The sequence below is a fragment of the Condylura cristata genome, unplaced genomic scaffold (assembly GCF_000260355.1).
Source record: "Condylura cristata isolate star-nosed mole 26May11 unplaced genomic scaffold, ConCri1.0 scaffold00043, whole genome shotgun sequence".
Classification (NCBI taxonomy): domain Eukaryota; kingdom Metazoa; phylum Chordata; class Mammalia; order Eulipotyphla; family Talpidae; genus Condylura; species Condylura cristata.
Window position 1 is genome coordinate 1,692,964 of NW_004567144.1, and position 25,267 is coordinate 1,718,230.

At 38.8% G+C, this 25,267-nt stretch overlaps 1 pseudogene; it reads left to right on the forward strand.

Moving 5' to 3' along the window:
- Nucleotides 1–1,554: 1,554 nt before the first annotated feature.
- On the forward strand, nucleotides 1,555–24,197 carry LOC101635270 (annotated as a pseudogene).
- The last annotated feature ends 1,070 nt before the right edge of the window (nucleotides 24,198–25,267 follow it).

The following is a 25,267-nucleotide window of genomic DNA, read 5'->3' on the forward strand; positions in this document are numbered from 1 at the left end:
GATATGTAGAAGTCTTTTACATAATTTGGTGATTCTGTTTTATTACATGTTTAGCTCTTTGTACATTTTCATCTTTTTTAAGGATTTATTTATTCATGTATACAGAACTAGGGTGTAGGCCAGAGGTGCAGGGATGGTGAGAGGATTCATCAGAGACTGAGTAGGGAGCACAGCAGGTAGATCAACGAAGTACACTGCTGAGGGAAGCAGCAGGGAGACAAGAGAGTTTTGCCTCACCATGTGGATCGCCTCCAGGGCCAGGGATCGAACTCTCACTGAAAAAGTTGCAGCTATCTTGCAGTGCTGCGTCTCAACCGGTTGCACCACCAGGGAGGGCCCATTGTCATATTTTTTGTTCAAATTTTGAAATTTCTCTCGATATTTCATGGGTAGAGAGGGTTAGTGCTTGCAAATTCCTGATGATTTTGTCTGAAATATCTTTATTTCTCCTTCATATAGGAAGGAAAACATTTAAGGATAAAGTATTCTTGTCTAGCATATTTTTTTTCCTGAAATATTTTGAATATACACCTCCATTCTCTTCCTTCCTGTAGGAATTCTTCAGAGAAGTCTGATGTTAGCCTAACTGGTGTTCCTTTATAGACCTATTTATTTTTTCTCTCTTGTCAGCTTTATTATTATTATTTTTATTTGTTTGATTGTTTGACTCTTGGGATTTTTACAATATGCCTTGCTGTAGATTTACTTTTATTTATGTAGCTTGTTATCCTCTTAGCTTCCTGTGGAGTTTTATGTTCATTTCCAACTTCATGTTGAAGAAGTCCTTTTTTATTATTTCCCTTTAATTAGTTTTTCAATTCTTTTCTCTCACTGTACTTCTGGAATTCCTATGACTCATATTTCCTTTCCTCCTGGTGTCATATAATTCTCAAAGTGTTTCTCATTCTTTTTGAAAGGAAAAGGCAGAAGGAAAGATGGATGCCGTGAGTCTGTTCACCAAAAGGAAGAAGAAGAAGAAGTGCTATTTTATTTTAGAGCTGAACTTTTATACACATTAAAGGTATCATGTCGAGTGCCCATTGGCCGGGCCACGGTCAGGCGGAGAGAGAGGCAGGAGTCGCGGAAGAGTGTCCTAAAAGAAAAGATACAATAAGCAGGACGAACTAAGCCCATGGCCATATCTGGCAGGGAAAGACAGCCAGGCCCAGCTGGAGCCAAGAACGGTCTCCTTATCAGCCGGGGCCCAGAATTGCAGAGTTAGCCAAACTGTTGTCCTTCATTTCTCACCCGCTTGTTTATAGGATCGTGGGCGTTGTTCTGTCTTGCTGCTTCGAGCTGAACAGGGGCGTCGAGGGGGAGAGAGGAAGCGAATGAGGCAGCGATTGAAGGCTAGGACCTGGGGCAGAGATGGGCTGGGAGTCGGTAGCAAGGAGCAAAAAAAAAAATAAGGCACAAAGTTCTAGTTGGGGAGGAGAGAGGTCTAAGAAGGCGCCTTGTAACCAGAGGTCCAGGATTGTATCATCCCACTGCTGAGGGGTCACCGGCAGGGGATCCGGCAGCAGCCACTATACCTCCAGAATGCCATTAAGGAAGATGACGAAGTCCGTCATAGGTGGGGTTGTTGATATGTTGGGTCTGAAGAGGTTTATATTGGTGGTACTGCCTGAAAAAGAGAGCTTGATGGAAACTGTTAGTGATGGCTTGCTGTAAATCCCTTTCACTTTTACCTTTGTATCTCCCTTTCTTTTTCTTTCTTGGTTCTTTTTATATTTGTACCTTTGAGAATGCTTATTCAGTAGTCTATTTTATCTATATTATTTTCATAGCTTCTTCCAGATTTTTTTCCACTTCCATTGATCTTTTAACATCCTTCATTGCCCTTATTTTCTTTTCAAAGATTTGATCTCACACTTCTGCTGGTTGGTTATATTTCTTCTGTCTTTTTATTTCTTCTGTCTTTTTTTTTTTTTTCTTAGATAGATCTTTGAGTATTTTCTTTATGGTGAATGTGATTTCTTTCTGTCAGGCAGAGAAATTCTAGTGTTAGAGTTGTTGATTTCTGAGGCTGACTTTCTGTGCTATGTTGTACCCAAAAGGGCTTGCTTGACCATTTTTTTTTCTCCCTTCTTCCTGTTTTTTTTTTTTTTTTTTTCAGGCTTGTCCTACAAATAATGCCTTTATGCCTCTTGTGTTAGCAGGCATGATTTCTGGGTGCTCTTAGTGGGGCATGGAAGTAACTGCATGGGCATGTAGCTAGTGGATGACAGGTGCTTACAGACAGGGTTCCAGTATTTTGGGAAGACATTGGGCGTCATTGCATCTGGTTAGGCTTGAGTACAAGGATTTAGTGCTGCTCCCACCAAGGTACATGATTATTGGATGGCTGAGGCCAAACCCTGTGCTAGTTTCATTCTTTTACAATGTCCAGTATTCCCAACTGCATTAACTGGAGTACAAGCCAGAGGTTCAGGGACAGTGAGAAGCTTTACCAGAGACAGAGTGGGGAGCAGAATAGGCAAATCAACAAAGTACACTGCTAAGGGGAGAAGCGAGCAGGTCAGAAGTCTGCCAAGCCATGTGGGTCACCTCCTGGGCTGGGGAACAAATTTGCACTGAAGTGACTGCAGCTAACTTGCGGTGCTGCGTCCTAAACCATTGCACCACTAGGGAGGGCCCAGTGTATAATATTTTTAATTTGTTGTTGAATTTATTTTTTAATACTTTATTTCATTTATAATACAAATTTTAATTCATTTTTAAGTCCCTGTGAATTTGTTTTTTACTATTTTTCTTGTTTACTTCTTAAACATCCTTGTTTATTTTTTCACAATATAGAAATTCTTCTTTTAGGGAGAATGATCACCATAATTGTCCCAACACAAAAGTGCCTACCATCCTCCAATACACTCCACTGCATTCTCCTTCCATTCCCCCTTTTACTACTCTCTCCTTTTCTCTTCCCCTGCCTCTCCATTCCTGAATGTCTCAGATCTACTACCTGCTTTGAAGGATCAGTCTCACAATTTGTCTTTGTCTCATCCTTTGCTTGATTTCTCTATATTTCATGTATAGGTGAAACTTAAACCATCCATTGTTTAACTTTTTCCTGGTCCATTTCATTTAGAATGCCTTCCAGTTCCATTCACATTGCTGTAATTGGCATGTGTCTATGTGTCTGTCTTTTTTTGATCACTGAGTAGCATTTCATTATATATATATATTGCACATCTTCTTGATACACTTATTTAGAGTGTTCCTATATCTTGGCTATTTTAAATAGGGCTGCTATAAACACAGGCATGAAGGTTTCCTTTAGAATAAGTGCTTTTATGCTTTTTGTATAGATACTTAAGAGTGCAATTGCTGGGTTTTATGGTAAATCCATTCTTAATCTTTCGAGGCATCTTCACACTTCTTTCTTTAGGAGCAGGATCATTCTACATTCTCACCAGCAGGTAAGAAATTTCCTTTTTTTTTCTACAAAACTAATTTTTTTGGCTCTATTTGTATTTTTTTTATATCAAACATTCTCAGAAGTTTATGGTGGTTTTAACTTGCCTTTCCTTGATGATCTGTTCCCTGATGGTAACTGATGATGAATGATTTTTCATGTACCTTTGGGCCATCTGTATGTCTTCTTTGAAGATTTGCCTATATAGCTCGTGTACCTATATATTTTTAAGATTTATTTATTTATGCATACAGAATGGGAGTAAAGGCCAGAGGTGAGGAGTGAGAGGCTTCACCATAGACAGAGTGGGGAGCAGAACGGACAGATCGACAAAGTACACTGCTGAGGGGAGCAGTGGGAGGGTCAGTTGTTTATTTTCTTTTTTTTTTTTTTTCCCTTGCTACTGGAGAAGAGTCTGCAACATTTCTGAAATTTGTATCATATAGTTATTTTGCCTATGCTTTTTCTATGTAGCTTATGATTCCAGGTCTTTCATCAAAGTGTTTTGTTTATTTTTACGTCATTTCATGTATTATGTGTGATAGTGTTCTAACTTCACTCTTTGGCATGACTCAGTTCAATTATCCCACACCATTTATTGAAGAGGCTTTCCTTCTTCCTTTGTTCTAGTGTATATAATTTGCTTTTTTTTTTTTTTCATATGTATGTTGTCTGTAAATGTGTGGCTTTATTTCTGGACTCTCGATTCTATTCCATTGATCTGTGTATCTGTCTTTTCTCAGCACTGTTTTAATTATCATGGCTTTATTGAGATGTTTTGCATCTGTGCTCATTAAGGAATTTGGCCACTGGATTTTTCATAACCTCTTTGGTTTGTTTTGGTGTTAGACTAATGTTAACCTCATAAAATATGCTTAAGAGTAGTTTTCAAGTTTTTGAAAGCATTTGAGAAGAATAGATATTAACTCATTTTTGAATATTTGATCGAATTCACGTGTTAAACCATTCCATCTTGGGCTTTACATTTTTGGTCGATTTTTATTACTGTTTCCATGCCTTTGTTCATAGTAGGCCTGTTTAAATTCTGTATTTCTTTTTTATTCAGTTAGATAGTTTCATATTTCTGACTTTTTTTATTCTTCCCCTCCTTTTTTTTTTTGTGAGCCCTTCTAAAGTTTAGCTTATCTTGTTTATTTTTTTCAAAGAATCAGTTTTTGGTATCTGTAATCTTTTGTATACTTTTTGATTTCTTTTATATTTATTATTTGATCCATTTTCTAATGATTTATGTCTTTATTGTTCTTTTTTCAACATCTTTAAGGTGATAAAATTATTTATTTGAGCTCTTGTTTTTTTTTTGTTTTTCGTTTTTTTTTTTTTTTTTTGACATGGGCCTGTATTGCTATATACATCCCACTTAAGTATTGCTTTTGCTGTGTTTGATAAGTTCTGAGAGGTGGCATCCTCACTGTCTTTTGTCTCAAGTTATTTTTCATTTCTTCTAATATTTTCTCATAAACGCAATAGCTATTCAGTAGTGTATTGTTCACACTACACATAGTTGAATTTTTTTCTGTTTTCTCTTTGTGACTGATATTTGATTTGATTACCATTGTGACAACAGAAATTTCTTGGTAAGATGTCAATCATCATGAATTTGTTGATGTTTATCTTTTGACCCAATATATGGTCAATATTGGAAGTTGTTCCGTGAGCAATTGAAAATAATGTGTATTCAACTTATTTGGTGTGCAGTATCATATAGACAATTATCAATCCCATGTGGTACAATTCTTTAAGACTATTGTGTACTTATTTAATTTTTAGCTGTTTGATTTGTCCATTATTAAAAGTAGGGTTTTGAATTATCTTGCCTGGAATGTTCTCTTCTAATATTTGTCTTCAGATTTGCTAATAATTGCTTTATAAGATTTGATGTTCCTTAATTTGCATATATATTGATAAATATTAGGTCTTTTTGATTTATTGTTCCCTTCATTTTTTTTTTATTTTTTTTAAAGATTTATTTATTTATTCATACAGAACTGGGGTACAGGCCAGGGAATACAGAGGATTCACCAGAGACAGAGTGGGGAGCAGAACAGGCAGATCAACAAAGTACACTGCTGAGGGGAGCAGCAGGCAGGTCAGGAGAGGTCTGCCACACCATGTGGTCACCTCCGGGGCAGGCGGGGATCGAACTCATGCGGAAGTGGCTTTGACTTCTTAGTGCAGTGCTTTAACCCGCTGCGCCACCAGGGAGGGCCCCTTCATTATTACATAGTATCAATTTATGCCTCTTGTTACACTTTTTTATTCAGAAATCTATTTTTTCTGATATAAATATGGGTGACTCGGGCCCTCCCCAGTGGCGCAGCAGGTTAGAGCACAGCGCCAAGAAGCTAAAGCTACTTCCGCAAGAGTTCGATCCCTGCCTGCCCCGGAAATGATCCACATGGCGCTGCAGACCTCTCCTGACCCGCCTGCTGCTCCCCTCTGCAGTGTACTTTATCAATAGGTCTGTTCTGCTCCCCACTCTCTGGTGAAGCCTCTCACCACCCCTGTACCTCTGGCATATACCCCAGCTCTGTATGCATAAATAAATAAAATATTTTTTTAAAAAAAGTATGGTTGACGCTTCCTTCTTTCTTTTGGCTATCAATTGGTTTTGGAGTGTTTTCCAAACTTTTACTCTAAGCCTGTATATCCTTGGAGCTTATGAGTTTTTTCCTGGAGAAAGCAGAAAATTGGATTGTTTTGAAGTCAATCAGACATCCTATATCTTTTAATTGGTGAGTTCATATACATTTTAAATAATTATTGATATACAAATGCTTACTACTGCCGGTTTATCCTTAATTTTTAATATCTTTCTATTCCCTTGTTCATTTATTTGTGAGTGTTCTCTTCAATTTAGATTTGTGAACTTTTTTTTACCATTGCATGGACAGGGGTGTTTAGTGTTTAGAAACTGCTTCAACTTCTGTTTATCTGAAAGGTCTTTTTTTTCTTTTATGTATGAAAGATGGCATTGCAGTGTAAAATAATCTTGGCTGGGCATTTTTAATCTTTAAGTATTTCTATATTTAAGTATTTTTATTTAATTGTTCTGTTCTCTCCTTGCCCATAGGATTTCCTCTGAGTAGTCCAGTGCAAACCTTACTGGGGTTCTTATTAAGTTATCTGTTTCTCCCTTTAATCAACGTCAATATTATTTCTTTTCTTGAATTCTTGAAAGTTTCACTACTATGTGTCTTGGTGTAACTCTCATCTTGTTTATGTGACCTGCTTTTTGTTTATTTGTTTGCTTGCTTCATAAACTTGTATGTTTAGTTTCTTTGCCAGGTTTAGGAACTTTTCCTCCATTACTTCTTTTTATAATGGTTTTGTTCACTTGTCACTCTTCCCTCTCTGGTATACACATTATTTTCATATTGTCTTTATTCATGTAATGGGATAGTTAAAGTGTTTCTACATTGTTTTCATCATTTATTTATTTCTTCTTTCATCTGAATTCTTTTTGCATGATTGCCTATCTTCAAAGTCATTGATTTTATCTTTATTTTGGATAATTTTACTTTCACAGTTCACTACATTTTTTTTTAAAATCACTGCTATTGATCCTTTCACATCTTGCATCTCAATTACTTTCTTATTTCTGGTTCATTAATTTCTTAAGAAATTCCTTTGTTTTCTTTTTTTTTTTGAGATTTCTTTGTGTTACTTTGTGTATCTCTGACCAACTTTTCTGCATTTCCTTCTTTTCATTGAATATCTTCATCACAGCAATTTTGAATACTTTATTAGAAAGAAAAGTTCTTCCATGTGCTCTTTTTTGATTCTGGATCTTTGTTTTTGCTATATGGTATAATATTATTCTGAGAACAGGCTGTCACTGATTGTATTTTCCATCTTCTCATTATTAAATTATTTTCTGAATATTAAGGATACAGACCATCCCCTTTTTCATTAGATGTCACACTTCATGTCAAGGACAGCTGGTCTGTAGCTTGTTTTGAAGGGAGAGGGTTTTGAAGATGTCTGTTGTTCATCAGAAGATTGTATGAAGGCTTTACACATGCATGGTTCAAGCCTGTTGACACATCCCTCTGAGTCTAAGGCTTAGGTATCTACAGTCTTTTTACATGCCTTCAGTACAGTCTCAGCAAAAAATGTGGCTTCGGTATATTTATTTAGTCCCTGTACCCACCTGCTCCAAATGCAGGAGCTCATGAATTTCTGAACTTTTCTGTCCTCATTGGGTGTCATATATTCCAGGCTCAAAGCAGCACTTATTTTCATAATTCCTGGTGCTAGGTCTGTAGCAATCAGCTTTGTCCTTTCCTCCTGACATGGTTATATACTTTGCTTTATTCTCCCCCCCCCCACACACACACACCATTTTCACCCATTCCTTTGTTCTGAGAATTGAATTTCTTGCATGTCTATTCTGTTACATTTGGTCAGTATCAGTCTCTGGTGGTTGTGAAATACTCCAGTTTCATCCCATATTGTGGGATTCTCTGTGTTCAGTGCCTATCTAGACTTCTCAGCTTATTTTCCCCAGAGTAAAGCAGGGAACTTCTTCTGGCTCCATCTTCTAGGCAGCCTTCTCCCAGTTGGATGATTTTTAAGTTTCTGTTAACTGGTGTTTTTCAGTATCTAAAGAAATAACATATTAGTTTAATTAAAGATAGTAATTAATATAGATAGTTGATTTTAGTATGTATTGTAAGTACAGAGAGTTACATATAGGTTATAGGAAAAAATAAATGTGATTTTCTGTTTGCTTATTTTAAAGTTACTGAGTTCTTTAAATGCTAAACTCAAAATATTTTAAATATTTCAACAGATTATTTATTCTTTTAACCTAAACTTAAAGATTTGATTCTGCTATAAAATGCTTAAATTAATGGAGGCTCCATTCGGTCACCAAATTATTCTATCAACTTTCAGTACTTTTAACATAGTCTTAAGTAATTTTGTTGAAAATTCCTTTGGATAACCTTGACCTACTTTTATTTTTTCCAGTTCATATAGTGATGCTACATGTATGTTTAAATGAGGATTGTGATGCATCATGCAGTATGAAAGTTTGTATTTCCATGGGTCTTTCGGCATGAACCATGATCAACTGGAACATAGGAGCAGACAAACCTGCACATCATCTCTGTTAAGGTGATCTAAGAATGACTGAACAAGAATTCTTGCTATTGTTATGGATGGCATTGTGTTGGCCACAGCCAGAAAAGTGAAACCAGAGCTTACAAAGAGGAGTAATTAAATAAAGAAAGTTACACCAGAGAAAAATGACAAGTTTATTATGAAGATAATGTAATATGATAGTAAGCAGCAAAGACAAGAAAAAAGTTTCTGCCACACCAGGACCAGTTGCAAAATAACGTGAAGAAATATTGTTCAGCTCTGTGCACAATTACCAAGTCATTGAATCAGCTTATGTGTCCTCCAACAGATAAATGGATAAAGAAGCTGTAAAATATATACTCAGTGGTATATTATACAGATGTTAAGCAGTTTTTGATACTACATGGAATGAATGTTTAACTGATTATATTAAATAAGTCAGAAAGTGATGGGTAGATAGTCGATGGCTTCACTCATCTGTGAAATATAAATAATGAAATAAATATACCAAATGAATAACTCCTAGGTTTAATGAAAGAATTTAATGGCTATCAGAAGAAAGAGAGAGGAGAAAGAAGGGTTTGGGAAAGTGAGGAGGCAGATGGAGTATTGACATGGGTGACATCATAGAGCATGAGTGGAATATGTACATATATGGAGGAAAATCTAGCTCCCAAATTAAAATTTAAAAACCTAATATTTATAACCCAAGATACCATGTAATGAGGGCAAATTTACATGATGCTTCAATATATTTGTTAAAAACAATTCCTGGGCCCTCCCTGGTGGCGCAGCGGGTTAAAAGCACAGCACTGAGAATCTGAAGCCACTTCCGCATGAGTTCGATTCCCGCCTGCCGCCTGCCCCGGAGGAGACCACATGGCGAGCCAGACCTCTCCTGACCCGCCCGCTGCTTCCCTCAGCAGTGTACTTCATCGATCTGCCTGTTCTGCTCCCCACTCTGTCTCTGGTGAAGCCTCTCACCGCCCCTGAGCCTCTGGCCTGTACCCCAGTTCTGTATGAATAAATAAATAAATCTTTAAAAAAAAAAATTCCTTATTATTATTTACCCCAAATAAAAACTTATATTGCAGATCTAAAATCACCCTGAAAATATAAACCAGAAATAGAAATTAAATCATCTCTGATTACTAAAATAAATGCTCACTCCCAGGCTTCTAACTAGAAGAAAGGAAAAGCAAATATTTACATTTATAGTATAAGATTTTTTGGAATAGCCCACCAATTTAAAATTCTTTTCAAACAATGTTTTTTGTTAATCTTGATAATAATCTAAGAGAAAACAAAATGATGATAACAAATTATAGATATGTTATGTGCTTTATTATTACTTAGATATAGCTATAATAAAAATAAAAGAAAACTCAAGATACAAAGACATAAAATCTCTTGGTAACGCTTTTGAGGCTCTCTATGCTAAAGAAATAACATTGACCAAATAATTTCTCTTGTAATCACATGGAAAAAAAATAACTTGGAGAAATTTAAATGGGTTATTCTTGACTGCAGAGACAAGTCTCTGATTAGCAAAAGGATATGGGGAGTAGCTCGTTGGAAAAATTACATCATTTGACACTTTCAGGATGGTCAGTATACTACCAAACAATGCTAAATGGAATTTAACATTCCATTTTCATTTAATTTTAATTCAAACCATCAGTGATGGTTCAATATTGTAGGTATTGTTTAGGATGATCCCAAATGAGTTCTATTTTTTAATAATTCAGATTAAAAATGGAAAGATTGAACATAGACAGTAACCAACGTCTCAAAGGCCTTATATAAACACTTCCAAACAGATTTCAGACAAGTGCTTCCTGCAGTAGCCTGTGAATATGTTCTTGTATTGTTTCTTTGATCTCAGGGTAGGTGAAAACTTCTCCTTTCTGGAGAGCGATGAACCAACTTGCAAGCCCCCCTTAAAAACTTTTTGATTTATTTAAAAAAGACTAGTGAATTCCATTTAACTCTCCAACAACAGGAATTTTCATTTTACTGTTATTGCTGTATATTACAGCATAATTTTATCATTGTATTGCTAAAGAATTCTGTAAATTTTTGTTTTTACACCAAAACAACTTGTAATTTTCATTCACTGCACTGATAAAAAGTGATTTAATGAAATTCTAAAATTAAATTTTAAAACACTAATGTCCTGTTAGAAGAACAGTGAGAAACATATATTAAGTCACTGGGGGATGCAAATCTTCACCCCATGACATCTTCCTGGATGCCTGATCTGAAATTGACATCTCAGGAGCTTAGCATTATAACTCTTGGCATGCTATGAACCAGACATCCTGAGTCTGATTGTTGGAAGGGAAGAAGTCATTGGATGGCCATGTTGAATAGGGAAAGAAGAGAGGAAAGCCTCATGGACCAGATATAGCTGCTGGTCTTTCAGTACTTGTTCTGGCCTTATTCTAAGGCCAACTAAGACAATCTGGCTTTCTTGAGAGATTATGGCAGCTGCTGTCTTGAACCTTTGGAGAATTCATCTTAGTAGTACATTTTGAACTTTGATTCTTTCTTCTTCTTCCAGTCCTTTGGGCCCTATGTGAACTCTTAATTGTGTTTCATGCTGTGAAGTAGCTTGGATTAATTATCTTCCTGACAGCTCTGCTCATGAGACTTGGTCCCTCTGTTTTTCACCCTGTCCACTTAGGCAGAAACCCAGCAGGTAATGCTTACTTTTAAAGTGTGATAAGGAGTTAGTATTTTAAAAATACTTTTTAAAAAAAGATTTATTTATTTATGCATACAGAACTAGAGTACAGGCCAGAGGTGTGGGGCGGTGAGAGGATTCACCAGAGACAGACTGGGGGAGCAGAACAGGCCAACTGACAAGTACAATGTTGAGGGGAGCAGCGGGCAGGTCATGAGATGTCTACCACACCATGTGGGTCACCTCCGGGGCTGGGATCGAACTCATGCTGAAGTGGCTTTAGCTTAGTGCTGTGTTTTAACTCACTGCACCACCAGAGAGGGCCCAGGAGTTAGTATTTTAAATCCTTCTCTATCTTATTGCTTTTCTCCTTCTCTTGATTTCTCTTGAACTTTGCACTTATAAAAGTGTTAACACTAGGTTTTGAACTTTGTTTTTATGTACATGGTGACACAAGCCACTATTTTGGGCAACGTGGATTTTCCTTCATAATTTGGGATCCCTGAGAACCCCTTTTTTTGTCCGGTGTATTTTTAGTTCTTCAGATTTTCACTGGTTATCACTACCATTTGCTTTAGTATTTAGATCATATACAGCTAGGGTCCACATTTATCTCCTTATAGGTCACATCACTCATTTGATATTAAAAGCAGGTATGATTAATGAAATCATAGGACTCATGTGATACCTCCAATTTATCATTAACACGCATGAGCTGTAGTTCAAAAACAATCATGTAAACAGCATCCACATATCTTCAACCTGAAATTTAATCCTTTGAGAAAGACATCAGAAAAAAATGCCTGAGTCATGATGAAAGAAATTTTATCAGATACTGTTAACAACTGACACAACAATAAAACTTGAAGGTATAAATGCTTATATTCATATTTATCAGCTCAAAATACCTACATTATTCCCTCCTGACTATTGACTATCTATCATACCTAGAAGTCATAAGCAGGATTCATAGGGCTACCCTGGAGTGCACTGAATTCAGAGTGACAGTTTCTGTGCAAGACAGTGAAACAATATTAGTTTTATGGTAATTCAATACTCCAATCCCTTACCACTAATCTGGTCTATTATTCCACTTTGATATCCTCTAAAACATTAAGAATATCACTTTTATCTTATTATACCTGGTCACTAATTCTTATTATTATTATTTTATTATATATTGATATATAATTATTATATTGCTATTATCATAAACATTATTGTTTCTGATAACTAATGTCTCCTATCATTTAAGATTAAACAAATCACTTAAATATTTTCCCCAGATAAAAACAACTGCCCTAAATCCAACAGGTTGTATCTGTATCCACTGAACTAATTAATACTCCTGATAAAAATTTAACAGTTGTTCCTTTAAATATTTCAAGAGACAATGACAGTTTATCAAGCACAAGTTACTTTCAGTTTCCCTTGTATCATTAATACCAACATCAGCCTTGTAAATCTTAAACTTTGATCTCACATTAACAAACGCTGAGATCATTATCATCCTGTTGTTTGAGTATCTGTCTGACTTTATCAAGTGACTCTATCAAGGATTCAAGCAAGAGATATTTACGGTGGATTACATAGTAGGAGAATGGTAACTGCCCTAAACCACACTCTAGACTTGAGAATGGCAGGGGATCATGCATGGTATTGTGGATTTGATCACCAGGGTGGGGCAGGAAGGCAATGGGGTTCTGAATGTGTTTCTCTCTGGTGATTGACTGACTGGGGTTTTGTGGTTTTCCTTGTGACTTGAGAGCTCAGCAATAGGGAGGAAATAATGAGGACCAGGTTCTAGGGACTTTGTAACAGCTTAACAACAGGAGAGAAACAACCAAGGACAAAGTTCCATGGCCCCATAGCAAACTACCCATTTTTTTTAAAGATTTATTTATTTGTGCATACAGAACCGGGGTACAGGCCAGAGGCTCAGGGGCGGTGAGAGGTTTCACCAGAGACAGAGTGGGGAACAGAACAGGGAGATTGTTGAAGTACACTGCTGAGGGGAGCAGCGGGCGGGTCAGGAGAGGTCCACCACACCATGTGGTCACCTCCGGGGCAGGCGGGAATTGAACTCATGAGGAAGCAACTTTAGATTCTCAATGCTGTGCTTTAACCCGCTGCACCACCAGGGAGGGCCCCCAAAACTACCCATTCATTTACATTCCATTCATCAGTTCTTAAGGGGTCCCAAGGGTGACAGTTTCCTTTTTCTATAGCTAATTCCTGCCTAGGAGTGGGGACAGTAATGTCAGTGTAGGCCCCATAGAGGAATTTCAGCCAAATGAGGCAGGCACCCCCTGGCTGAGTTTAGTAGTCAACTAGAAGGAAGTTAGCCATCCCTGTGATGGAATTGTGTTTATCTTTCTGGTCACCTAAATAGCAATTTCGATCATAACTGAACACATTTACAGGCTTTTGAGTATCCTATGAGATAATAGAAGGTTTTACTTGGTAATGATGGATCCAGGCACCATCCCTCATAGTTTAAGAGCAGAGTGGGCAGTCATAATAACCATATATGGTCCTTCCCATTCAGAGAACAGCTGGTCCTATGGATACTCTTTATCCAAGTTTTTATAAAAGTAGTCTGACATGTAAGGGTGGAGCTCAATCTCAGTTTGGTGGGGCATAATCAGTTTTCCACAAACCTATAGAATCTGGGTTAGCTTGTCAATGTATGTAGAATATTCGAGAACCTGCATTTCCTATCAGTTTCTTATCGGGTCGAAGGGATTTTTCTGGAAGTTTAGGAACTTGGACTCTTATACATTAACTCAAAGGTGTTAAGTCTGACTTTTCCTCATAGGGCTACATCATGACTGAATAAAGCTACCAGCAACATCTGTAACCATTTTCAGTAATTTCATGGCATAACTTGGCTAGAAGCTTCTTTAGAATCTGTGTGTTTGTTCAACCTTGCCCAAGGCCTATGGACTCAATGAGTATTGCAGGATCCATTGGATGGACAATGTTTTGTACACGAGTTGATTAGTTTGAGAGAAAAAAAGCAGGACCATTATCACTCTTGAAGTAAGAAATGAGACCCAACTTGGGAACTGTTTCTGTTAAAAGGGGCTTGCCACCTCTTGGACAGTGTCTATTTGGGTTTGAAAAGCCTCTTCCTACCCAGAAAAGGTATCTATTAACACCAAAAATTAACAGAAGTTCCATAGTGCAGGAAGAATTACAATGAAATCCATATGTCCAAGGCATGGTTCTTCTCATTGGGCAGATCTTACAGTAGGAATTGGGGGACAATAGTTTGGGGGATTATTTCTGGTGCAGATGGGACAAGACTAACAAACTTGTGGTATAATGTAGTTCATTATGGAATCAGTTACCCAATTGTAGAGAATATATGTCCCATAGTGGATGCTACTGTGGGCCACTCTGACAAGGTCATTGGACAGTCCTGCCAGTACCAGCCTAGTAACACATGGTTTCTTGTAAGGGCCATGGAAAAGCCATTACAAAGTACTGTTGTGCATATTGGGAAGAACTGAGGAAGGAAAAATAAGGATGAATAAGGATGAGGAGAGGCTGTAAACAAGGACCTAAAATAGCTGCATGTATGACCAATGAGTCTACAGAATTATTGCCCTTTCTGAACAGTGGAATCCTCTCTTCTGGTTGTCTTGTAAATGAATGGCAGAAACCATTGAAGGGGTTTTCACATGATCCAGAAACTTAAGGAGAATATCAGGGTGCTAAACTCCTGACATTCTAAAAGAGACCCCTTTCTCTCCATGAGCATGCAAAAATACACAGGCATACTTAGAGTCAATACAAAAATTAATGGTCTTTCCCTTTGCTTTTTCAAGGGCTCTTGTTAGAGCAATAAATTCCAACTTTGAGTCACGGTGAACAGAGGTAGAAATCCACGTTCAGCGACATCTATCAGATTTTCTGTTGCATATCTTATGTCTTTCCACTTAGCATGTAGGTGCTTCTATCAGTGAACAGTTCAAAGTATTTAGCATGTTGCAGTCCTATTCTCCAAGTTTGGTCAACTAAAGGAAAAGAGATCAAAAGTTGGAAATTTCCTTGAGGCAAGGGAAAAGAGGAATTACAGCCGGATTGTCCATAAGTAGAGCCTGGTTCTGGGAGGGAGCTGGAAGGCAGCCAGTTTTCCCTCTTAGTGCCTAATATGGAGATCATATGGATGTGCCCAGGTTGCAGTAGGCTGGTCATAAGTTTTCCTGCTTCCATAAAGACTGAGTCTGTGGTTGCCACTGCCTGAAGACGAGGAGGCCAGTCCTTGCTTGTATGGTCTAGGTGTTTGTAGAAGTAGGCCACCATGGCCCTCCCTGGTGGTGCAATGGGTTTGGGCACAATACTGCAAGCTAGTGCAGCCGCTTCAGTGCGAGTTCGATCCCCACCGAGGAGGTGCTCTACATTGCCTGTCAGACCTCTCCTGACCTGCTCTCCTCAGCAGTGTACTTCATCGATCTGCCTGTTCTGCTCCCCACTCTGTCTCTAGTGAATCCTCTCACTGCCCCTACACCTCTGGCCTGTACCCCAGTTCTGTATGCATCTAAGATATATTTAGGCCAGAGGAGCCTGTACCCCAGTTCTGTATGCATCTAAAGATTTATTTAGGTCAGAGGTGCAGGAGTGGTGAGAAGATTCACCAGAGACAGGAAAGGAGCAGAACAGGCCGACTGACAAAGTACACTGCGAGGGAAACAGTGGGCAGGTCAGGAGAGGTCTGACCCATGTGGATCACCTCCAGGGTGGGGATCAAACTCATCTGAAGTGGCTTTTTAGCTTCTTGGTTTCTTGGTGTAGTGTTTTGTTTTTTTTTTAAAGATTTATGTATTTATGCATACAGAACTGGGGTACAGGCCAGAGGCTCAGGGGCGGTGAGAGGCTTCACCAGAGACAGAGTGGGGAGCAGAACAGGCAGATCAACGAAGTACACTGCTGAGGGGAGCAGCGGGTGGGTCAGGAGAGGTCTGCCACACCATGTGGTCACCTCCGGGGCAGGCGGGAATCGAACTCATGCGGAAGTGGCTTTAGCTTCTCAGTGCAGTGCTTTAACCCGCTGCGCCACCAGGGAGGGCCTTGGTGTAGTGTTTTAACCCGTTGTGCCACCAGAAAGGACCCAAAATAAATACATCTAAAAAAAAAAAAAAAAGTAGACCACTATGTGACACCCTCAAAGTATTTGGCAAAATCGGGCAATGCCAGAGTGGGAGTGCTAATCATGACACATTTTAATTACTGGAAGGAGACACCACAATTCTTGTACCAGGGGAGGGAATACCTGCCTTGACATTGCAGAGACTGATATAAAGGTCTTGGTATTAGATTGAATTTGGGAATTTAAGCTCAAAAAATCCTTGACATATTTAAAATCCCTACATGGCATGGGTTTGCGTTTTCAGAATGGGAATCTGGCAGATGGTTTCATTTCCATCAGTGGGCAAGCATCTTTTCCCTTTTTAATTTATAAAACTTAAGTGTGTGAAACTTGCTTGGGGAATCAGATTTGTTCCTAGAAAACTTGAATCCTTTCCTAGACAAGTGAGTCAAAATCTTGATGGCATTGAGGTCAGATACTTGTTAGGAGGTACTGGCCACCAAAATTTCATCCACCTATTGCAATGTAGAGACAATGTTAATCCAGGCCTTGCAGCTCTCTGACCAGCACCTCACCAGAGCTGGAGAATTTTTAAAACCCTGAGAAATAGTGTATTTTCTGGACATTTTTGGAATCCTGCCATTCCAGTAATTGCCCAGATGAGCAGCTAACATTAGGGACCACCGGATGAATGTCCTCTACTACTTCATTAGTTGCAGTCAGTTCTGGAAGAAGTTTTAATCCTTTCCACTCCAGTATATTTTCTTTCAGGTAAGAATGGCACAGTTTAATTAAGCCTTGGATTAATTGGTGCTTCTCAATTACTAGTAGAATCTCCTTTAAGGGTCTTTGTTTTAGCAGCAGGGTGTTGCTGTAGCATGGACTTGGGGCAGAGGCTTGAGTGTAATGTGGATGGGTGAGGTATATCTTACTACCTGTCCCTGAGCCCAAATTTCAGGGTTGATTATGAGCATATCCCCACTGGTATATCTGCTTTTTTTTTGTGGCTAGCAAGGCCATCAATTCCTCCTGGGATGTAAATGGTACTTTTGGGTGCAGTTACTGTTTTTTCCAAATAAAGGGTATCTCCTAACATACATAATAGGTTTTTCCCTAGGAGGGGTACTGTGCATTCTGGCATATACAGGAAGGCTAAAGTTTGAAGAAATTTCTTTGTTTGCTCTTTTCATGACATCCCAGCTATTGAACAAGTTCAGGAGATTAAAATCTAATTAGTTAGTTCTTGTGTCAATTAAAAATAGATTACGTTAGTCCCCCTAATTTCAAGGTCAGCTGGAGGCCCTCCAGGGTAATAGGAATCTGATTGCTGGGAGTTAGCTGAGGACCCCTTTCGCCCCTTGGTCATTATGGAATCAAGCTATCTTGTGTCATGGGTCATCAAGTCTCAGGGGTCTGGAGCAAGCCTTTTCCCTCATTCTCTGGGGACAAAAGGGGTAGTGACCCTTCTCATCCCCCTCCTTGTTGCATATAGCACACTAATTTTGACCACCTTGAAGGAAAGGATCCCCCGGTTGGATGCCAGGGGTACTGAACAAAGTTTCTCCTCAAAATTTTTTCTTTCCTCGTCTTCTCCTGGACTGACCAGGTAGGACAGCTGTCAGTAGGGTGACTTGCTGTTTGAGATACTTCTTTATTTCATCCTGTGCCAAGTCTTCCTCCACTGCCAGAAGGCTGCCTCCACCAGATTAGAAGAAGATGGGAGTCCTGTATGCATTTTCTGTGTTTTGCACCCAGTGTGAAGGGAGCACTGTGTTATAAAGTAGGGGTTTAGGACTATGGACCAGTTGGGGAGCTCATATCCAGAGACAGGCTTTTGGAATGTTTCAGTCTTTCCATGAAAGCACAGCATCTCTTGAGTCCCACTGATGATATCATTAGCCTGCAACCAATTGAAAGATCTAGGGCTAGCCAGCTTCATTCTCTTTAAGAGGAGGTTGCTTTACTGCTCAAGCATGGCCAAAGGATCCTGGTTATTGGTATTCTGCTGAGAATCACTAAATAGTAGACTGGTTTACCTGGGGTATCACCAATATCTCTGTTCACCTCCTCTTGCTTTCTCTAGGACCGCAGACTTATCTTCCCCATAAGGAAGTCAATGACTTCACCATAAGGAAGTCAATAACACCACCCTTCTCACCACCATGAGTCAATGAATAGATCATTCCAGAGTTGTGTGGAGTGAAACTGCCAATTATACAGGCACGTCCATGAGCCCCAATTCCCCCATTAAGTACATTAGGGGATAGGGCCCACGAATGGGGGGCCTGGGTTTCTTTATTTCGTACCCAGTTTTTTACAACTGCATTCTAGATTCAAACCACAGAGACATGGGCATTGGAATTTCCCCTGGTGGTTTAAATTCTGACAAGTATGCTTTGGGAGAGCCATGCGCATCGAGTAAGGAAGCCAAGAAACATGACCCTCTCCTCCCGGGCCTCCCCCTGGTCATAGTGGTCTCCCTAAAACTGTACAATGCCTATGGGGCATGGGGTAGCTTGTGGGTCCTTACTCATAAAGAGTAAGATTTTTTTAAAAAGGTAGAAATTGGGAAAAAGAAAAGAGTTCCTCTGTCCATAATAGGCTCAGGGTCTTACTTCAGATAGTGTCTGCAGTGTTCAGTAGTCCAAATTAAAGACTGCTCTTGCAAGATGGTGTTGTCCCTTTGCTTAGAGCCTGGAGTTGGTGGAATACTGGTAGGTGGTGGACCAGGACTCAACTGATAGTGGCAGCTAGAGGTAGTCACAGGTGACAGTGCTGGGTAAACATCACAACACAGCAGAAATCTGAAAGCCAAGCTGGACGCAACAGATATAACGGGACCAGGAGGTAGTGCCAGATGTTATGGAGGCAGGGCCAGCATTCAGCTGGAGGTATTAGAGGATCAGAAGTGGTGGAGAGCACTTAGAGGTGGCTGCAAACAGGCTGATATGGCAGACAACTCCTTTAGAGGCAGTGCTAGGGAACAAGACACCAATGTACAGCTCTTTCAGAAATGTTGGGAATAAGCCAATCATACACAGCTCTTTTAGAGAATCCAGCCAAAAGCCAGCAGTGCACATGTCAGCAGGTGATGTGGAAACAGATCTGGAAGCAGAAATAGTGCTAAAGTGGTTGTTCCAAGTGGAAATCAGATGCCAAAGTTTTCAATGAATGAAGGTCTTGATGAGGGAATGCCCAACTAGCATGTCCCATTCGAAGAATGAAGGTGGCTAATGCCCCAGCTTATTCTATTCAGGGTGCCTGACTTTTAAACCTGATTGGTCTGTTTCAAAACACCATTATGAGCTCAAACCTGATTGGTCATTTCACAAAACCTGGGTGTGTCAGATCACACTTAAATCTCATTGGTTTGTTTACAAAGCCATGAAGTCTTTAAAACTGAAACCTCACAGTGGAGTAGGGTAAGGAAACTCCATTGCATTCAAATTATGCTGGTCAGGTTTAAAATCTGAGCCATGGATCTCCAAAACCACCACGGTTTTTCAAAATCCAAACTCGGATTGTACTGAGGTCAACCATCAAGCCTGGTTCATGCTGTGTGCTGTAGTAGGCACCAGATTTAACCAGTGCTGGTTTAGCCCGACTGCATCTGGTTGTTGAAGTGGACTTTGGCATGACCTGCTGTACTCAGTCGCTAAAAGGAGACTGCAGCAAAGAAAAATTCCAATCCAGGAGCTGTGTGTTTGTGTGTGTGTGTGTAGGGGGAAGGAGCTCCTCTTATGTCCTCATCGAGTTGCCTGGTGGTCAGGCTGAGGGAGATTGAGTACCTATGTGTTGCTCCTTTGTGTACTCACAGAACAGGCTGCATACTGGGGCCTCCCTCCCCATGATCCTTAGAGTTCCTAAGAGGGAACACATGATACCCAGCACTTTCCCATATGCAGGTGGAGGTTGAGATTAGCCATATTATTTCCCTGGTGGAAGTGGGCCCAGCATACCTGATGCTGACAGGCATATCGCCATAGCCATGCCCACATGGTTTCTGACCATGGCCAGGCAGAAGGGAGGCTAGCATGTAGGCCTGCTTGAAAGAGGAGCCCTGCTACTTGAGCTGCAGGGCAAGATAGCTTCATTGCACTGCATGTGGGCATCCCCTCTCTCTGCCCTAGCCCAAGTGTCTCTGAAAGCAGCAGTGGCAGCTGGGGTGGGGGCAGCTATTTCGCTACCTGCTGTGAGCACTTCTAGGTGCCACCATGAACTGAATCCTGGTCTGCTGTTTACCATCATGCCAACAGCTCAATGCCTTCATGACGGGACAACACCATCTTGCTGGAACAGCCTTTCTTTTATATACGGAACACTGTTGTGGACACTATCTGAGGCGAGACAGCCAGACACGTGTGATCTCAGAAACACAATCCTTTCCCCCCATCTCCAGTTTGTGAAATAAACCCTTTGATGTTGACCTTGAGTCTGATGGTCTTGCAATTTTTAGTACACAGGTGAGAACACATAGTGATAGGCCACCATCCTATGGCACTGTTTTAGGCTGAGAGGGTATACACAGACCTCAGGATCCCAAAGTGTTGACCAGCATTCCTTTGAAAGAGTCAAAGCAGTCCCCATGTCACCCACAGACCTTGCTCAGTTTGTACCTACAAGTTTGACTTTGGCTTAATCTCAGAGTTCTGAGAGACAAAATTTTCTGGAGTCCTGTCTGGCTTTATTGAAAGACCCAATCATAGATTCAAGCAAGGGACATTTACTGTGCATCACATACTAGAAGAGGGGTGGCACTGCCCTGAGCCATACTCTTGGCCTGAGAATAGCAGGATTTTATGGGGTTGGTAACCATGGTGGGGCAATGGGGAAGCAAGGTGAATGGTCTGTTTCTCACTGGTGATTGACTGGGTTTTTGTGGTTTTCATATTAGTCTGGAGAGGCTCAACAGCAGGAAGGTAACAAAGACCAGATAACACTGGTGGCCCTGTAACACTATTGACAAGGCATGGTCATGCAGAAGCAAGTGTCCATACTGGGGTTATTAAGACCACAGACACTTTAGCTTGTTTTACAGAAATTGTTTGATTTCAAATAATTCCAGGTGCACAAAATGCATTTGCTCTGTTATAATAAATGATACTTATGCTGTCAATGTAAACTGTGCTCCACTTGGATAATATTTCTTATGTGTACATTAGGCTTATCACTGTCTAGTGCATACTAATTGAGACTATTTTTAGTAATAGTTTTAGATATTCCATTTATTTAAAGCTACTATTCCTCCAAGGCATATTTCCTTTGATATTTCAGCCAGAATCCTCTAAAAATAAAAAATAAAAAAAACACAGATTATTCTAGAAAACTTCCAGGAGAAAGCATTGATTTTTTCCTCATGTGAACTATCATTTGCACAATGGGAACAATAAAATACAACTAGAAAAGGTGGTTCAAAATTTGTCTCTGACTTCAGTAGAAGTCATTAAATGATATTATTTTTACTCTAGAAGCCCAATAAATTCTAATTCTTGACCCAGTTATATAGCCAAGGGAGTTTGTGTTATAACATACTTTTTGATACATTTCTAGAAATACTGAAGGCAGGTAGAACAGAGTGTGATTAAAAGCAAAAGCACCTGGTTCTCCAGAACAAACCCTCAATTCTGGAATATGCTTTCATTACCTGGCATTTATTATATTGACTAATAGTCATTTAATTTTGACAACTAACTATGTTTATTGTTGACTGATATATCTTGAACAAAGCCTAAAATGCTATTAATCATCCACGGTGATGTCTCTTAGTTCAGAAAGTCATAAAAGGAGAGGAAAGATTAACTAGTTCAATTTCAAAGAATATTCAATGCATACACTTCTGATCTTAATAATGATTAAAATAATATTTTTATTTTCTTTTTAGTTAAAAATGCTAAATGATATCCTAGACACAACTGCTAAGTAAATGTGTTTTTTTCTACCAAAATGATTAATATATGTTTTGCAGAAAATTTAGTGACTATTTTGCATAACAAGATGTTCAGTGAATGACCACTTTAGGGAATTTGGATATTATAAATCACTATAATATCAATTTGAAATCTAAAAAGACTCCTAATACTCAGCATGCTATAATAATTCCAAGAAATTATTTTCAGCATTGTTCAAAATAAGCATCTCATCATTACTTTTTCTACTGAGAAGTTTCTCACAGAATACACCGTTCTTTAAATTACGTCTTAATGACTATCAATGGTATCATTAAAATGTAGCGAAAATTTGAAGGTGTAAAAGAGGAGAAGGTACATATGTATATTAAAACAAAGGCAGTATATAAATATATGAACTATGAAAACAATACTTCTTTTAGATTGTCTGCTTGAAAGCGCTTTTGTTAGAAAAGATATTTTTTGCAAGTCAAAGCAGCTTCATAAATTCTAACAGTCTTTAAATATAAAGATCTAGAAACAAAGATTGGTCTTATGCAAATTTATACCACAGTCAGCTGAATCGTACTGGAAAAACTAGTGCTCCTTACTTTCATTCAGATTGCAGTCGATGCTTTCTCATGCAAATGGCTATATGGTATATGGATACTTTCTCATACAAATGGCTATAAGGTATGGCTATATACCTTTTGACAAATGCTGGGAAAACATGAAATCTATAGATAACTGATGATTATGTATAATTGGCAATAAAAGTGCTGTAGAATCCTTAATAATAATACTTTTAAATAACAATAATAATAAATGATAATAAAAATTACTACAATGAATAATACTGTTATAGTGAACTCTAGTTGGAAGAGCCTAGTCTGGCCCCAAAGTGGAAGTAAAACTGCCACATAAATGACTCAAGCCCAACTTCCACTGCAGTCATGGGTGTGGGCAGCCATCGCACTTGAGAAAATTGTTTATTGGTGGAGCTGTGAAACTACAGATGATAGTTGAAAAGAACATTTTAACAAATAGGGAACAATTACAGATTATGAGTTGATAAGAGACCCCCAACGAAATATTCCAAGGGTTTTGGTTTTGTGACTTATTCCTATGTTGGAGAGGTAGATGTAGCAATGTGTGCTCATCACATGAGGCAATGACACCACAGGGAGCTGTTCCTAGGAAGGATCCTGTAATGTCTGCCCACTTAGTAGTGTAGAAAAATGTCGTTGGTGGTATTAAATAAGATACAGAAAATATAACTTGACACATTACTTTGAAAAGTATGGCAAGATTGAAATCATAGAAATTATGGAAGGGAAACTGGTGGAAAAAAATTTGCTTTTATAACTTTTGATGCTCAAGATAAACTTGATAAAGTTTTTGTTTAGAAATATCACACTACCAATGGGCATAACTGTGAAATGAAAAAGGCTAAACAAGAAATGGAGTCTGCAGGACTACAGGTAAGTCTTGGAGGTGTGGTGAGCAAATTTATGGGTCATAGAGGTAGCTATGGCTTTGGTGGTGGAAACTTTGGTGACAGGCAGGTTATGGTGGTGGAGATGGCCACATCAGAGACAGCTATGGAGGGGGTGATGGTGGCAACTATGGTGGTGGTCCTCTTGTCATATATGAGGCTGTGGTGGTATTGGACCGGATATGGAAACCAAAGTGGTGGATATAATGGTGGTGGAGGGGGATATGATGATTACAAAGAAGGAGGAAGTTTTGGCATACATAACTGGTGGTGGTGGAAACTATAATGAGTTTTGAAATTATAATGGGCAACAGCAATCAAATTATGAACCCATGAAGAGAGACAGTTTGGGTGGAAGAATCACAGGCAGTACCTGTGTTGGTGGTTATGAATTTGGTGGTGGCTTTGATAGCAAAAGATTTAAAAAAAAAAGTCAGCAGAAAAGTGCTACAGTTCTTAGAGGGAGAGCAAGTGAGCTGTCAGGAAAGCTACAGTTTACATTGAAACAGTTGCCCTAAATCCATTAAAGGGACTTTAAAAATCTATCACAGAAGTGTCCAGAGTCAGAAAAGTTGCTGCTGTTTAAACATGAAACCTTTCTCGCTCAGGTCTTGTATAGCTACAATGAGCAAAAAGTGCAGCTATTAAGTAATGCAATGTAATGTCAACTTATATTTTACATCCCCGAGGTCTTTTATCTATTGTAGCTTTTTTTTTTTTTTTGCCTTTTCATTATATCAAATATATTGCCCTGTAAATTGTGGTAGTGGTACCAGGAATAAAGCAAATGGATTTTTAAGTTTTCAATATTTGTGTAGTTCAGTTTTCTACATTTTTGTGTTCTACATTTTTCTATAGAACTCTTAACAAAATGCAGTTTCGAATATGTCTCCTTGTGAGTTAACAAGTAAAAATGTTAATTACTACTGTGTTTGAACTTTGCTAAAGTTAACTATAATGAAATAACTGCTGACTCACAGTTCAAAGGGAATCTATTACTAATTCTAAACCATTAATTGAATAGGTTCCATCAGCATGTGAATTTAATAGCATTGAAATCTAACTTTAATGAAAAGTCTCAAAGTTTCAAAGAAAATATAGGCAAAATATAGGTGAAAATCTAGATATCTTAGATTAATATATCATAGCCTGACATCATATGCTTTGGCCAATAGGAGGGAACTGAGAAAGAAAATAATCAACCACTCACATCCAGACTGAGTTGGTATTCACAGTTAAGTCTCCATATTAATACAAAATTGTCTGTCATAATAGCCAGGCCATTTTGTTTTCCTATTGGACATGAGCAATCTCAAAGAATACAACTGTAGAAAAGATTACTGAGACTACAATAAAATTAAATAAAATAAGCCCACTTCATAATTTTCTCTAGGCACAAACAAAAGCAACTTCATAAAATATCCCCCACTCTCTGACAGCTTCTAATCAAACCCCCACATTTATCAACCCTCCTACAAATCATGCAACTAAGCACAAAACCAACAGTAAGTTCTTTCTCACAGATTCTTGCCAAGAGGGAACCCCATGATTCCCTAGATCCAAGGAGTCATAAACCCAACTTGTTTAA